Source organism: Podarcis filfolensis (genome assembly GCF_964270895.1).
Source record: "Podarcis filfolensis genome assembly, chromosome: 14".
NCBI classification, from domain to species: domain Eukaryota; kingdom Metazoa; phylum Chordata; class Lepidosauria; order Squamata; family Lacertidae; genus Podarcis; species Podarcis filfolensis.
Genome location: NC_139616.1, coordinates 37,166,421 through 37,184,123, shown reverse-complemented (window position 1 = coordinate 37,184,123; position 17,703 = coordinate 37,166,421). Strand labels below are relative to the sequence as shown.

Here is a 17,703-nt window from a genome sequence, read left to right as displayed (position 1 = left end):
TTTCTCCAAGCCTGCCATCGGCTCTGACTGACAGGTGCACAGTTGTCAAGAATAATCTTGGTGCTGGTGAGTAAGATTTGAGGAATATAATCAAAAGCAAGAAAACGGGAAATCTGGCTCTATTTAAAATGTGGGGGTGAAGGGAGGGTGTTCTTTCTGGAGCTGAAAAACATAAACATAACTTGGGAATTTCATTTTTTAAAGGAACGGTTCCAGCTCAAGGTCATGTCCAAAAGTGAACTAATGCCAGTTCACAGTTGTCCCTTTACAAAACGGACTGTTTGGGTTCCCGTTCAGTTCACCATTCAATTCACACACATCCAAACAATCCTCAGTGTTTTGTTTCAGCATTATATAAGAGCATTTGTACAATGGCATTTGATACTGGCAATTTTATTTCCAGTTCGTTTCCTAATGATCCTCAGCATGGAATTTGCCTTTTTCACCGTTGCCACATGCTGGGTTTATGCCTTCATTAAGCTCTCCACTGTGACCCCTATCATCCCTAAACAATGCCCATGTTGCCCAGAGCTGCTGCTTCTTATTATTATTATTATTATTATTATTATTATTATTATTATTATTATTATTTATTTTGCCAAGGCAATGCAAAGCAACTTACAATATTTCAATGCATGGAAAAAGATTCCATGCATTAAAACTAGCATTAAAAAGCAAATAGGCAAGTCTATTTTTTTAAAAAAACACACACATTAAAACATCCTGCCCATGCAGAAATGCCATGGATAGTTAAAAGCCAAAGGCCTAATTAAAAAGTAATGTTTTTGCTTGGTGCCTAAAGATATGTAACGATGGCACCAGGCAAGCCTCCCTGGGGGAGAGCAATTCAAAATTGGAGAGCTACCAATGAAAATGACCCATTCTTGTGTTACCACCCTCCAGACCTCCTGGTCTAGGGCAGTGGGGGATGTAGTTCAGCAATGGCTGAAGCGGAGCAGCTTGGGGAAGTCTAGTTTAGAGGAGTGTGGATATGGAGTAACCTAGTCATCCATTCCATTTCTCTTACATGGCTGGGGAGCTCGTCAAAAATGTACTCAATGCGCTACAAAGCCATTTGTTCACCTTCTGAAGGCAGCAATCAAGCGCACACATCACCAGGCACTACTATTTTTGATTGCTACCGGAGAGCATAGCTGTATTCAGCAGTTCCCCCCCCCCCCTGCCTGTGGCAGTTCAGTGGGAGGCTCCTGACTCACCCACAACTTTGCCTTGCTTTAAAAAGGTAAAGGTACCCCTGACTGTTAGGTCCAGTCGCGGACGACTCTGGGGTTGTGGCGCTCATCTTGCTCTGTAGGCCGAGGGAGCCGGCATTTGTCCACAGACAGCTTCTGGGTCATGTGGCCAGCATGACTAAACCGCTTCTGGCGAACCAGAGCAGCACACGGAAACACCGTTTACCCTCCCGCCGGAGTGGTACCTATTTATCTACTTGCACTTGATGTGCTATCGAACTGCTAGGTGACCAGGAGCTCACTGCTAGGTGAACAACGGGAGCTCACCCCGTCATGGGGATTCGAACCGCTGACCTTCTGATCGGCAAGCCCTAGGCTCTGTGGTTTAGACCACAGCGCCACCTGCATCCTTCGCATTGCTTTAGCTTGAAAGAAAAAGAAACTCAGCATGCGACCCCTTCCCTCCAGATTGCAGTGGTCCCATTGTCTATGCCCCCCCCCTCCAGCCCACCATTGCCAGATACCACTTATCTTGCTCTGAAACTTCCAAAGTGGTTCATTTCAATCTCTTTTATGAAGCGCAGACCACATGATGAATGTGCACGTAATTAGACAGCTGAAGACAAAGCAACACTTTCATGTCAGCATGGGTTTGTTTCTTTCCTGCTGTCTTCTTCTCTCTAGGTCTTTTCTCAGAATTGAAGCTTTCTCCCCCCCCCCTTCTTTTGTTTTTTGCATTGTGTTCCTGCTAAAGGGACATGATGAAATGCGTCCAATTTTCTGAAGGGGGTAAAAAAGAAAAAAAACCACAATAATGGTTATGGGTTTTGATAAAGATGATTTGAGAAGACGGGAGAAAGAGTGATTATGAGCTGTGGTAGGAAAAGAATGTTGTCAGCTGGGGCAGATCTACTATGAAACTAATGAAACCTAAGCTTCAGGGCCACTAATCCCAGAGGGACCCCAGAAACTACTTTAGTCTGCATTGCTTTTTTTAAAAAAAAATGGGTCCAGGAGACACAATTTAAGTTGCATGACTCAAACTGATTATTTTTTGCTGTATATATTTCAACAACCCCAAAATTTGAAAGTCAGTAGCACAGTAGCACAGGGACATGGGTGGCGCTGTGGGTTAAACCACAGAGCCTAAGAATTGCTGATCAGAAGGTCGGCAGTTCAAATCCCTGTGACGGAGTGAGCTCCCGTTGCTCGGTCCCTGCTCCTGCCAACCTAGCAGTTTGAAAGCACATCAAAGTGCAAGTAGATAAATAGGTACCGCTCTGGCGGGAAGGTAAACGGCGTTTCCGTGCGCTGCTCTGGTTCGCCAGAAGCTGCTTAGTCATGCTGGCCACATGACCCAGAAGCTGTACGCCGGCTCCCTCGGCCAGTAAAGCGAGATGAGCGCCGCAACCCCAGAGTCGGCATCGACTGGACCTAATGGTCAGGGGTCCCTTTACCTTTACTAGCACAGATGTTGTACAGGTTGTTGCAAACAACCCCACTGAAGAAAATAACAGTGGTTACGCAGACCTCATTGCTGGTTGTGTAGGGGCCCCCATAACAGTTCAAGCTTCAGGGCCCCCAAAATTGTAGGTCCGCCACTGGTTGTCAGCACAGTATTGAAAGAACAGTACATCCCCCGCTGGCACTGCCACCAAGAGAGATTTCAGCAACCTTTGGAAATTAGGAGGGAAACTCTGAAGAGCCTAGGGTTGTCTCCAACCAAGTTATACTCAAAGTAGACCTATTAAAATTAATAGACCTGAGTTAGGCTCCATTCACACCATACCTTTAATGCACTGTAATGCCACTTTAAATAGACATGGCTTTCCCCCAAGGAATTCTGGGAGCTGTAGTTTGTTAAAGGTTCTGAGAGTCCTGAGGAGACTGTCTATTCCCCTCCTGGAGCTATAGTCCCCAAAGTTCCTCATAAAGAAAAATTGGTTGTTGAACCCACTCTGGGAATTGTAGTCCTGTGAGGGGAATAAAGGTCTCCTAGCAACTCTCAGCACCCTTAGCAAACTACAGCTCCCAGAATTCTTTGGGGGAAGCCCTGACTGTTTAAAGTATCATGGTGTGTTAAATTTATGGTGTGAATGCGGCCCATGGACTGCAAGAAGATCAAACCTATCTATTCTGAAGGAACTCAGCCCTGAGTGCTCACCGGTAGGACAGATCCTGAAGCTGAGGCTCCAATACTTTGGCCACCTCATGAGAAGAGAAGACTCCCTGGGAAAGACCCTGATGCTGGGAAAGATTGAGGGCACAAGGAAAAGGGGATGACAGAGGACGAGATGGTTGGACAGTGTTCTCGAAGCTACGAACATGAGTTTGACCAAACTGTGGGAGGCAGTGGAAGACAGGAGTGCCTGGAGTGCTCTGGTCCATGGGGTCACGAAGAGTCGGGCACGACTAAACAACAACAATGCGGCCCAAGTCATATCTAATACCTTCAGTGAGGCTATTCTGAGTTAGACTAGCATTGGATACACTCTCAGGTTTGTGCATGCTATAGAATGAGGTGGAGGAACCCTGGAGAGGTCAATTGACTATACTGGGGTGGCTAAGATGGCTTCTTCCAGATATTGCTGGGCTCCAACTCCCCTCAGCCCCCACCCAGAATGGCCAATGACCAGGGATAATGGGAGTCCAATAACATCTTGATGCACTATCTTGGCTTCCCCTAGGCTATAGTGCTTGCTATTGGCAGGGATGGAGGAAAAGGGTGTTTCGTGCATTGAATATGAACCTTCCTAATTCTCACTTCCAAACCTGTGCAGAAACTGGAACATGACTATCCTTCGAAACGTGCATGTTTCTGAATTTTGTCATGCAGTCCTTCAAGAAAAAATGGCAGAATGCATATATTTAGGGGTAAGTGTACACCGAAATGTATATAATAGTGAAAATAGCAAACAAAAATGTGTATATTAGGCAAAGTTGCATTGCAAAAATATATTAGGAGAGAAGCTCACGAAAATGCTGATAATATCTACACAAGAGTAAGACTGGGTCAAATGGGGCAGCTCCCAGGTAAATGATTGTAGGATTGCAACCAAAGACTTGTGGGTCACCTTAAAGCCCAACACATTTATTATGGCACAATAAATGGGAGTCTATTTCATCGAATGTTGGGCTGTAAAGTTTACCTTTGAAGTAATTTGTCATAAGTCTGTCTGAATCTGACGATCAGCTCCTGATATTTTCTACGCTAAACCTTGGAATGACTTTGGGGAGTCTGAGCAGAAATTCTCTCAAGCAAGAGAAACTCGAGGAAATGCATGAGCGAGTGGAGAAAATCGGAACGAGTCCCTATGGGGTTTTCCATCATGACGCTTGTTCCAAGTTCTTTTTCTCTTTCTTCTGCCTTTTAAAGGAAATACGCCTTCCTGACTAAAGGACTGAAATGGTACAGTCTCTGCTGGAATGAAAGTGCTACCATGGTAATAAGATGGAGTCAAGTGGTATAGTAATCTATTTAAAGTAGTATGCATAGACAAAAAAGGAAGATATGAAAAAGTGAGTCTTGTAAAGTTTCCAGGGATGGGAACACTTCAGGCAGGTGGTATCTGTTTTCTTTTGTGTTCTTTTTATTTTTTATTTGAATGCTGAGGTCCACCAAGGTCTGAAATAATGATTCATGGGTGGAGACCAGGTTCAAAATGGTTGCTCAGGGCGTAGTGAGAAACTCTATTGTGCATAAAAACAGTTAAACTGAGCCCTGAGCTCATGTTGCAAGTGGGTGTGGCTTAGCAGGCTCTCAGGAGCCTCTACTCCCCACTTTTCTCTGCCTTTTTCTCTTTGTGCTTCCTGGAACAAGTAAGGAGCAATGCGTACAATGGCTCCCAGCTACAAGAAAAACCAAGTGAACTGAATCTCTTTCAAAGGCTATTTTAAAGCCTGCATTTTTGCTAATACAAAGATTGCATGATCCTTTTTGTAAGGAAACCAAGTACTTTCATTTTAACTTGTTTGGAACCATTTTTCTTCTTTGTGTTTCTGCCAGCAGATGGAGACTTGTTTGAGGTAAGGTCTGGAAACGCTGTGAATAAAACATTCACTTATTTGTAAAGCTAAGTCTGTGATTTATTCTAGTCCAAGTATTTTTATGGGGAATGTTTGTTTAAAGGTGGACGAGGGAAGATGTAAATCTAACCAAGTTTGAGTGCTTGGAGCAATCACCGTTGTGCTTAACTCTGCTACTGGAGAGTAGGATCTGCCTTCCAAACCTTTCTCTCTCCAACATTGAGCCTCTCCATCCTATACTCAGATTGTATATATGTTTTTATAGATCCATATATCTTAAAAACACCAGTCTGCATTGACCTTCATTCCAAAGAAATTGAACCCTGGGAAAGCACAGGCACCTCTGAAGCCTCTCACCACTTGGAGATTGGTGTGTGTGCAGAGAGAGGGAGCGAATATGCATATATCTTTCTTCACTTATCATTAATGTAGTTCAGTTGCTGGTGAACGTTCTCCAGCTAGGAATTTCTCAATGGCCTAATAGCACCATAAAACAGCCATTCTCCAAGAACAACAGATAATTTAATTTGGTAAGCAAGCTGCTTTCAACTGCATTTAGAAATTCATTTGATAGATTTTCAAATGAGCTCATTGGAACACAATCAGTGTGCTGATTCTTCCTGCTTGCCTCTCTCTCTTCTGTCAGGCCCAACTATGAAATCATTAAGGGCTAATATTTTATTGCAAGAGGATTAAGGAAGTGTGTAAATGAGACACTCCTTACTACACATCCTGTGTGTGTATGTGATCGTGCATGTGCTTTTTCCACCCATACATTACTACAGTGTTGGGAAATGCTTATCACTTACATACAGAAAAAGTCATAATTTGCATGAAAGAGGGATTGCAGCAGGCAGTCCCGGCAGCCAAGCTCCAAAGCTGCTATCTCCTCTGAAGCCTGCCTTTGGAGACCACGGCACAAAATTTCATTTCACTCCAAAGCTGGTTAGCCAAACCCCCAAGTGCTAGCAAAATCTCCAGGGCTGATGCACAGAGTTTAGTTGCCAGAGCAAATGACGGCTGGTGTCCCAAATGAGAGTAAAGCTGTATCATCCACAATTTCCCAGAACATCTGATTCCTCATCATAGCCCATAGACCCCCAATAGGGCTGTTGCAAAATGCCCTCTCCTAAGTTGTTTCGCCATTAATGGTGGAGGAAGAGCGGGAGAAAAACATCTCAAGCGGCTCAGAGGGAAAGCTGCATGTTTAGTTTAGGTGTGTAGCAAGGAATCATACTCTCCCACCTTCCCCCACCCCACCCCACCCCCATTATTGCTCAGGTTAGGGAAAGAACTCAGCCAGCTACAAAGAACAAAAATGGGTTGAGTGCAAGATGAAACCCAAGAGGTTCAGCCCTCTCTCTTCAGCTGCTTGACTAAAGGAGCTGAGCACTGGCAGAGCATGCCAGTTTCGGCCATTGTAGAACTGGGAGAAATGTGACAGATTCTGACATTTTCAGAGATGAAAACAGAGCATGAGCTGAATGTGGAGGAGGAGGACTGTGGGCACCGAAAATGTACCCACAGCGCATATGGCAAGCAAACAAGGGAACGCTTGATGACAACCCTGTGTCTGGAACCTACATGCTTGGAAGTAAGATTTCATGAGAGCCAGCTGGTGTATGTTCCACCACGAGTGGAGCTTAACTTGATGTTCTACATGAGGTTGAATGAACGGCTGGGGAAAACACTGATGTCATGGGGAGTGGGAGTTTTCTCCTAAGGCTTTTACATTAGTATCAGTTGGTTAACTGGTATGGTTACAGGTAGCCAACTAACCATTCCTTTTATGAGATACTGGATACTGCAGTGTTTCCCTGGCTTGGGTCCCCAGCTGTTTTGGGACTACAACTCCCATCATCCCTAGCTAGCAAGACCAGTGGTCAGGGATGATGGGAATTGTAGTCTGAAAACAGCTGGAGACCCAAGGTTGAGAAACACTGGTATACTGGATACGTTGGTAAGTTGACCTCCAATAATAATAATAATAATAATAATAATAATAATAATAATAATAATTTATTTATACCCTGCCCATCTGGCTGGGCTTGCCCAGCCACCCTGGGCAGCTTGCAACATAATATTAAAATACAGTAATGCATCAGACATTAAAAGCTTCCCTAAACAGGGCTGCCTTCAGATGTCTTCTAAAAGTCTGGTAATTGTTTTTCTCTTTGACATCTGGTGGGAGGGCATTCCACAGGGCGGGTGCCGCTACCGAGAAGGCCCTCTGCCTGGTTCCCTGTAACTTGGCTTCTCGCAATGAGGGAACCGCCAGAAGGCCCTCGGTGCTGGACCTCAGTATCCGGGTAGAACAATGGGGGTGGAGACGCTCCTTCAGATATATTGGACCGAGGCCGTTTAGCTCCCATCAGCCAGTTAGGTTATAGGAAGTAGCTGGAAATGAAGAACATAAGATAAGCCCATGGAAAGCCTACAAACGGAACCTGAGCACAGCAGCATGCTCCTCAGCAACTAGTATTCTTCCTCTGGTGATGGAGGTAGAACATACTTGTCATGGCTAATAGTGGAGTCTGAATGAAAGATCCTTCAAAGGCAGGACCCTTTCAACTCAGGAAAGGGGTGTTTTTGTGTGGGGAAGTGGTTTGCAGATTGGAAGAGGCAGGTAAAGAGCAGAGGGCTGGTGTAAGGCTGAAAGGGAAGGGCATCTCCCTGGGTGCCTGGTGTGTGAGAACGGATCCGCTGCCTTGTAGGAACGTCAGAACTATCCATTGCTCTCTTTCCTCCAAATGAAATGAAACCCAGGTAGCCATTCCACCTTTGTGCTGCAGAGAGAGTGATGGGACAGGGCCCACGCAGTCACTCAGCTTGGAGACCAACAGTGATCCGGCTCCACCTCTCTCTCTATTGCCATCTGCTGTCAGCCATCCTATCTGACTGCAGTAGAGGAAGAGATGGGATGCAGAACCTCTCTACTGACTGAGATTGAGAAGCAGTGCTGCTTCACCAGATAAGGAGGCCTTTTGGCTCCTGCCCTTCATGAATGGTTTCCATGGAATTGTTTTACAGTGGTACCTCTAGATGTGAACGGGATCTGTTCTGGAGTCCCATTTGCATCCAGAGCAGAACGCGACCCACGTCTGTGCGTGTGCGGGTCATGATTCACCGCTTCTGCACATGTGCATGGCATCATTTTGAGCGTCTGCGCATGCGCAAGTGGTTCCATTACTTCCGGGTCACCACGGAACGTAACCTGAAAATCCTCAACCTAAAGCAACTTTAAGCCGAGGTATGACTGTATAGTGTATTTCGATGGCTACTAGCCACAGTTTTACCCAGCAGCAGAGCAAGCCGATCGTGCCCAGAGGCAGGGCCAGCAGCCCACAGGGCAGGGAGAGCTGGGGCAGGACACTCTGCAGGGCCTCCAAGGAATCTGCTCAGATGCCCTACAGCTGGGCGGGAGGTGGAGGGCAGACCGTTTGGTGCAGCATGGAGCCTGAGGGTGCCCAAGCCACCGTGTCACTCCCAGGAGAGACGCATGGCTCGGGCGCACTGTAGGCCCCGTGGTGAGTGCCACCCGGCATTTTGTCAAAGCCCCCCCTCAGTGGTGACACACGGGGCAGCCCGCCGCCACCGCACCCCCTTCCTCCGCCCCTGCTTCTAACTCTAGTATGCCCCTGAGTATCAGAAGTAGGCAGAGTGCTGTTGCTGGACTAGATGTGCCACCTTCCTATCTAGATATCATAAACTCTTCAAAAGTAAAAACCGACAGGGCAGCTGAGATGGCTTACTCATCTTATATGACGAGTGTCATACTTTTTGTGGAACATCAAGTTATTTAAGTGTTACACACTGGGGATCATGCCTCAAAATTCCTTTGTGGCCAGAAAGAGCGCTTACGAATGTTTCTGAGAAACACATTGCAAAATGTGCCCTGAAAATTAGAGGTGGAAGATAATGGAATGTGGGGAGATCTGGCTCTCATGAGCCCATAATGACGTCATAGAATCTATCAGTTTCAGTCTCTCATTTTTTTCCAGTTTGAAGTTCAACTCTCCATATTTCAAATCAGTTTGTCTTGCTATTTTTTTTAAGGCCTCATGTAAATTCATTGGTTGTTTACTGCAAATTTCTGCCCATTTATGCATGCATTTTTGTCTGTCGTACACATTTTTGCATAACGGCTGGAAAATGTGCAAAATGCAGCTGAGATGTGCACTTTCCCCAAGGCCTGTTGGAGATTATGGATACTAACCAGGAAATGTGCACGATTCCCACTTTGTAGATGACTATGTACACATTGTCCACAAAGCCTGGTGAACATGCATGTTTGTTATGCATAGCAACCCCTTGGCTTACATTGCCCCTAAAATAAAGAACCCCTAATGTGTGGGTGGGTGCATATGAATGTGCGTGTGTGCCCTATAATGAACACTCACTCCTCTGACTGTGGGCGCCCTTTGTGGGACTGCGCGCAGCACCCCAAGCCTCATGGGACTTACCAGCCGGTTGTGCTGACCCACCTCTCTGATGCCGCAGCCATCAGGGATTCCTGCCAAACCTCAATTTAAATTATCCAATCAGTGGTATTGGTGGAGGCGGGGCCAGCCAAGTGGGTCATCAGTGAGCAGGCTTCATTCCGGTCTGCTCATGATGTTTAGTAGGGGGCAGAGCCTACAACAGAGCACTCAGTTAGTTGTTAGTGAACTCCCCTGTGTTGCACGGAAAAGCGTGTGGGCTGCTTGTATACTGTCTTGCAGTGCCCCCACCCCAGATCCGATTAACCCTGATGAGCCTCAGTCCCTCAGCTGGGGGGCTGGGAGGGATACACGCCCAATGCCTGAGCCAAGGTCTTTCCTACACCTGAAAGAGTTAATAAAGTTGTGGCCAATTTAATCCCATAACACGTTGTCATGAATTACCGTATTTTTTGCTCTATAAGACGCACCAGACCACAAGACGCACCTAGTTTTTGGAGCAGGAAAACAAGAAAAAAAAATATTCTGAATCTCAGAAGCCACAACAGCAAGAGGGATTGCTGCTTTCACTGCGCAGCAATCCCTCTTGCTGTTCTGGCTTCTGGGATAGCTGCACAGCCTGCATTTGCTCCATAAGACGCACACACGTTTCCCCTTACTTTTTAGGAGGGAAAACGTGAGTCTTATAGAGCAAAAAATACGGTATTCTTTCTTCCTGGTGGTCTCTCAGGGGTCGGGGGGGGACTCCGCCTGGGCACGCAATTTATATAGCATACCAATTGCATGAACAGAGACTGGTGTGAACAGATTGTACTTTCATTTGTTTAAAATATTTTAAAGCCATTTATCTAGGCATATGACCATAGAAGGCTGACATACCCTGAGTCAGACCACCTAGCTCAGTATTGCCTTCACTGACTGGAAGCAGCGCTCCCAGATTTCATGGAGGGGTCTCTCCCAGCCCTACTTGGAGATGGTGGGAAACCAAACCCGAGACCTCCTGCATGCAAATTAGCTGATCTGCCACTGAGCTACAGCCCTTCCCCTAAGCAGCTTAGAAGCAAAACAAAAGATATAGGAATAGGACAAAACGTAAAACTTCAAATACACTTGAAATCAATGCTTGACGTAAATATCAAAAAGTTATGTGTAAGAAGTTCTATACTAACTATGTATGGAGGTCAGTGACAGGGCCTGCTGCTGTGATCATACCCACCCACCCATTGGTTGTTCTGAGATTTAAGACTCCACGCAAAAGGACCGACACTGGACGGAAAAAAGCTACAAAGAAGGCACAGTCAGAACCTAGAAACGGTCTTTCAAAAAGAAGGCGAGAGAAGAAGAGAGGGAATGTGTGCAGATACCATGCCATGTCATAATTTGGCTGTGGTTTCTGAAGCTCGCTGAGTCACAGATGTTACCTTTAACAACTGATTTGTCAATCGTCACCCACTTTCTGACAATGACATTGAAAGGATAAAGAGTTAAGCTGAAACTGCATATCCGTTTCCTTCCTAACCTGATGCTGAATTTAGCAGCAAAGTGGCTCGAGCAAAATAGCAGGAAGGAATGACTTCCTTCTTTTGCGACTTTCCTTCTCTTGAAATTCTGGATGGCACTTGTGGACATCTTTTGTCCACTCCTGCATGAAAGATACCTGGTCCTTGAAATTATATCCATCACGTTTCCAAAAGCAGTTTGCTTTTCTCTCTTTAGCCAACAGCTCTCCAGTAAAATGATAAGACTACTCAACAGATGCCCCACGGGGGGGGGGGGCTGCCATGCCTGCTTGGAAAACCACTCTCTGAAGCACCTCCCACTCACCTTTAAACATCTCACCTGCCCCCACCCTGCTCATGCTGCTTGCTTACCTGTCTCTTGGTTTGTCATCTTGCTGGAGTTCCTGCAGCTGCCAACAAACTGCAGCGTGATGACAACCCTACAATTTTATTGTATAGTAAGATATATGAAGATTTCATTTGATGGTACACAGGTCATTGTTAGCATTTGTCCGTTTCACCTCAGCCTGCCTATTTGTAACATCACAGCAAGTAAACCAATGACAACCAGGGAGACTGCAGTACCTCTGCTTGCCATAGCACACTGTGACAGGCTCAGGCTGCTGGTGAGACTTAGACCATGCTATAGAATACAAAGGCTTTGTATCCAAAGCTACTCCTACCCAGAGACCTATTAAAATTAACAAACATAACTAACTTAGGTCCATTAATTCCAGTGGGCCTACTCTGTGGAAAACCTAGTTGGATAAAAGCCAAAAAAAAAAAAACCTGAGATACCCAGTTTTTAGCACCACCCTTCAGTTAAAGGGGCCCAACCCATTTCAGTGGTCTACTATGACAGAGCAGGGGATACTCTGGTCTCAGTGGGATTTCTGTAAAGGAGTCATCCAAGTCCATGGGGTAAGCCGAACCACATCCTTGGTCCAGAGGAGTACTTGGTGCACAGGCTCCTCTGGTAGAAGCACTTCTGGGTCTGGATGCTGCATACCCTTCCCCCTTTTGGCTAGGAGTGCTCAAGCCCCAATGAAAAGGAATCTGACCCCAGGGTCATAATAACCAGAGGGATAGGGCAGGCGGGGGGGGGAGATAACCTAATGCCTAAATTATGAGGAACAGCTGACTAAGGCAGATTTCTGTGTTCATCTAGCACACTTACACCAAGTCCTAAAGGTAAAGGGACCCCTGACCATTAGGTCCAGTCGTGACCGACTCTGGGGTTGCGGCGCTCATCTCACTTTATTGGCCAAGGGAGCCAACGTACAGCTTCCGGGTCATGTTGCGAACCAGAGCAGCGCACGGAAATGCCGTTTACCTTCCCGCTGGAGCGGTACCTATTTATCTACTGACGTGCTTTCGAACTGCTAGGTTGGCAGGAGCAGGGACCGAGCAACGGGAGCTCACCCCATCGTGGGGATTCGAACCGCTGACCTTCTGATCGGCAAGTCCTAGGCTCTGTGGTTTAACCCACAGCACCACCCGAGTGACCCGAGAAAGCTGCCTTTTACAACATCAGACCATTGGTCCATCTAGCTCAGTAATGTTGAAACCAAACTTGGGTCTCCAGCTGATTTTGGACTACAGTTCCCATCATCCCTGACCACTGATCCTGCTAGTTAGGGATGATAGGAGTTGTAGTCCAACAACAGCTGGAAACCCAAATTTAGGAAACCCTGGTGTAAACTGACTGGCAACAGCTCTCCAGGGTTTCAGAAGAGGGAATTCTGAGTCCTACCTGGAGATGCAAGGTATCAAACCTGGGACCATCTGCATGCAAAGCAGATGCATTACCTCTAAGCTATGGTCCATCTCCCATTTGATACCTGAAAAATGCTGCAGAAGAAAAGTTAACTACATTTGCCATTTTGAGAAGCTACAGAAAATTCAATGGTTATTTTCCTGGTGCTTCGTCTCAAACGATTGGCCTACAAAGAAATATAAGAGGGAGAGAAAGAAGTCCCAAACCGCCCATTTTTTAGATTTCAACAAGAGTCATGTACCAGCATGCTAAGCAAACGGGCCAAGAGGAATAGAGGGCTGTAAAATGAATTCATCGGTAATGGAGATTCAAAATGCATTTGGGTGACACAAATGTGATGGGAGCAAATTAGACACAATAAAATAATGGAGCATTAGTCTTTGTATAATTAATTTGTTACTTGCTGACATTAATTGCACCCTTCCTTTCAAATCCCCGAGTTGCAATTCTCAATCAAATGCTTCCTAAGCACCTTGAAAGATGACGTGTGGGACATGATGTTGGGACACTGGTTCCTTGGACACCTCCAGGGGCCTGCTAAATTATTCCTCCTTGTCCAGACTTTGTTTCTGAGTTTGTATATTTTAAGATTTCAGCATTTCAAAATATGGTCATTACTGTGATGCGTAGCTGAAAAAAGGCAGGCATGAATGGGAATGTCTTGTTTTATTGGGTATTTTCAACAGTGTGGTGCAGCAGCAGAATGTTGTTGTTGTTGTTGTTGTTTAGTCATTTAGTTGTGTCCGACTCTTCATGACCCCATGGACCAGAGCACGCCAGGCACTCCTGTCTTCCACTGCCTCCCGCAGTTTGGTCAAACTCATGCTGGTAGCTTCGAGAACACTGTCCAACCATCTCGTCCTCTGTCGTCCCCTTCTTTTTGTGCCCTCAATCTTTCCCAGCATCAGGATCTTTTCCAGGGAGTCTTCTCTTCTCATGAGGTGGCCAAAGTATTGGAGCCTCAGCTTCACGATCTGTCCTTCCAGTGAGCACTCAGGGCTGATTTCCTTAAGAATGGATACATTTGATCTTCTTGCAGTCCATGGGACTCTCAAGAGTCTCCTCCAGCACCATAATTCAAAAGCATCAATTCTTCGGCAATCAGCCTTCTTAATAGTCCAGAATAAGCAGCAGAATAAGCTAATGCTATTCTAGGTTGCATCAACAGAAGTATTGCGTCCCAATCAAGGGAAGTAATAGTACCCCTCTATTCTGCTTTGGTCAGACCCCACCTGGAATACTGTGTCCAGTTCTTGGCATCAGAATTTAAGAAGCATATTGACCAGCTGGAACGTTTGCCGAGGAGGGCGACTAAGATGATAAAGGATCTGGAAGCCAAACCTTATGAGGAACAGTTGAAGGTATGTTTAGGTGTTGCTCTGACTCTCCCGTGATTTCCCAACTTCCCCCCTCATTTGCCTCTGAACTGCAACCTCCCTCAAACCCCTGCTGTAAATCTATACTGTCTTCTACTTCCTCCTCCCAGGAAGGGTCAGACTGGGGAGGCAGTTTCCACCATTGCCCAGTCCCTGGAAAAAAAGTAAGATTAACATCTCTTGCTCTGCCCACTTTTGCCTTCAACTCCACCCACCACTGGCATGTGGCCCCCAAAAAGCTGCCTAGGAGGAAATGAGGCCTTCGGTCTGACAGTGGTGCCCAGCTCCTCGCATCAGATTGCCTTGGCCAACACTGAGTGCTAAGCTCCTCTAGAGAGTCAGCTTCTGAGCCAAACTCTCCAGCGATTTGTCTTCTTCCCATCATAAATGATAGCAAACTCTAGACCTCCCTGCCAGCTCATGCCATCCAATGCCAAGAAAGGAGGCCAACGTGTGCCATCTTTGCTGTTGTACAAAGGATAAATATAGTCAAAGTCAGATTAATATTTCCAAGATTACTCATTTCTCCTTGATAGAGAAGCAAAGATCATGCACAAGATGACAGAAACCCATCTGGGATTGTAAAAGTCACCATATGGATGTCTTTAGCTAATTATAGTTATTTATTTATTTTTATATGAAGGAATTGAAAAAGCGAGATCCATCCGTTTTTTAAAAAAAAATACTATTTTTTTTCTATCAGTGTTTGCCCCGAATCTCAGGATACCAACAGATGGGTTGAATACAACATCTTGTTATGTGTTTGCTCACCTCTTATTCACAGTTCCTTCATTTCACATAATACAGGATTTCCTCATGTCACCCTTTAGCTTTTAAAATGAAATTTTAGCAGGCAGGGAATATATTCCAGCTCAGAGTATTCTATGGAATAGCAGTGCGAAGCAACAAATTCTGCTTATGGAATAATGTTGGTATAGTGTAATGTTGGGTTTCTTTTTTTTTTTTAAGAGATATTTATTGAAATTTTCAAAAAATAAAAAGAAAACAAAAAACAAAAGAAACACACATATGATTACAATCCTTTCTTTCAATAACATATTTCCTTGACTTCCCCACACCTCCCCTTCTTGTATTCCAATTCAATTTTTAGTTCAGCAAGTTCTTATCCCCAAATTTTACCTTATTATATTTAAATCCTTTTGGTTAACCAATTTTAACATAAACCTCAGTCTTTATACATCAGTACTTATTCTTAATATCTTTTCTAAGATCGACCCCAATTCCCTTTCACGAGTTCCCCATTTTAATATAAGTAACAGAACAAAGTATATAAAAACAAAATATAATTGTACAGCCTTTGGATACCCAAAACCCCACTCCCCGCCTTTCCCGGTTTCAAGCTCCAACAAATGTCCATCAGTCTATCTGCTGTCAGCCTGGTGACCTCACATCCGAGGCTCTTAAATTTCTCTTCAGTCCTCTCTGCCGGTTTTTTTGGTAGTCCTTAATATTAAACACCAAATCTCGGATGTAATGTTGGGTTTCAGAGCAGCAGCAGAGAAACCCAATTTCAAAGCCATGTGTTATGTCCTGACCTCAAGCAGAAGCCAAGAGGTGTAGGACCTTGGACAGTTCCAAGTGAACTGTATGTACTAGCTGTGGAGGCTAAGATCATTATGTTGCAAGCCTAAAACTGCCTTCCTCCATCACTGACCGCCTGGTATTTAGCCATTGCTCTGGTCCTTGACTTCTGCCTGAAATAAACTGTGTCCATATAGTCCAATAGACAGCTTGCAGGCTCAACACTGCAGGCAGAACCCAACCCAGGACATCTTGCTGCATGAAGTGAAGCTCAAGAACCCCACACAGAAGCTAGTCAGACTGGTAGTTAACTGACACTGGCTCCAACCCATAAAAGCATAAGATGAACCTGCTGGATCAGTCCATGGCCCATCTAGTCCAGCAATCTGTTCTCACGGTGGCTGACCAGATGCTTGTGGGAAGCCTGCAAGCTAGACATGAGCCCAACAACATTCTGTACACCTATGATTCCCAACAGCTGCTATTCAGAGGCATAATACAACTTGCACCTTAATATCAGCAAGACAAAGGAAATGGTGTTGGACTTTTGGAGGAAGAGAGGAGAACTAGCCCCGCTGTACATTGGGGAGGGCTGTGTGGAGAGAGTCTCTTCCTTTAAATTCCTAGGAGTTTATCTCCGTGAAGACCTTACTTGGAAAATAAATACAACCCAAGTGGTTAAGAAAGCCCAACAGAGATGCCATCTCCTCAGAGTATTGCAAAAGAACAATGTCAATCAACATTTGATGATCTCCTTCTACCGGTCCACAATAGAAAGTGTCCTTTCATACTGCATCACGGTGTGGTACGCTGGTTTGACATCAACTGATAGGAAGTGCCTACAGAAGGTGGTGAATACAGCACAATATATTATGGGCTGTCCTGTGAATCCACTGGATGAAATAGCGGAAGAACGTTGCCTCAGGAGAGTGAGGAAAATTCTCAGGGATGATTCACACCCTGGCCGGCACTTTCTTGATCTCCTGCCCTCAGGCAGAAGATATAGAAGCATGATTAGTCGCACCAACAGGGTAAAGAACAGCTTCTATCCGTGGGCTGTTAGGCTGCTGAATGAAAAGATAACAACAGGGCAACTGACTTTTGGGTTTGGTGGGTGTGCGTCAGTAAACGAGGGGAATTGAGACTAAGAGAGCTGAGTGGGGGGTGCTCGTGTAATCTCACTGTATACAAGTTGTACAAGTGCCAATAAAGTATTTCAAATTTCAAAATACCTCTAAAAGTGTAGGTAGAACATAGCCAACTCAGGCCCCAAGTATCTGAATTAATGCCTCCTTCTCTACAGCATCCTGAGATTGGTGGATGGGGCCCTCTTGGTAGTTCCTCCAACCTCAGAGGCTTGAGGGGTGCCTGGAGAAAGGGTACTCTCGGTAGCAGCTCCTAAGCTATGGAACTCTCTCCCCGCAGGGTTACGTCTGGCATCTTAATTATACAGCTTCCAAATTAATATGTTGAATATGCACCTCTTTGTGCTGGCTTTTCACACTTGCACACATGTCTGTCTGCCACTTGGCCTGTCCTGAGACCCCATAACTAGCCGGCTGCCCTCAGCTGTGGCGGAGGGGGGCAGCAGAGGACACATTGCCTGTCTTGAAGTAAGATTCAGCGGCTGGTCCAGTTGGCTTCTGTATGGCGAATGGGTACACCATGTTGCCCTTTGCTCAGGCAAACTTCTGCAGTTTGGGCTACAGAAGAATCGGCCTTTAGCAAATGAGTTTGCTGTGAGTACTGAGCATTGTGAAGCAGATAGTGAATCATTACAATCCCCAAGAGAGTGAAAACATTATACATTTAGAAGTGAGCAACAGCATATGTTTACGCTTCCTTAAAATC

The 17,703-nt window shown here is 45.4% G+C and overlaps 1 long non-coding RNA gene across 1 annotated transcript; it reads right to left on the bottom strand.

Moving 5' to 3' along the window:
* Nucleotides 1-1,748: 1,748 nt before the first annotated feature.
* On the bottom strand, nucleotides 1,749-3,140 carry LOC310749035. The gene is made up of 2 exons (XR_014541446.1): nucleotides 2,983-3,140; nucleotides 1,749-1,973 (listed from the first exon to the last, which is right to left on the bottom strand). It is a non-coding gene; the product is annotated as an uncharacterized lncRNA (long non-coding RNA).
* Between the last annotated feature and the right edge of the window lie 14,563 nt (nucleotides 3,141-17,703).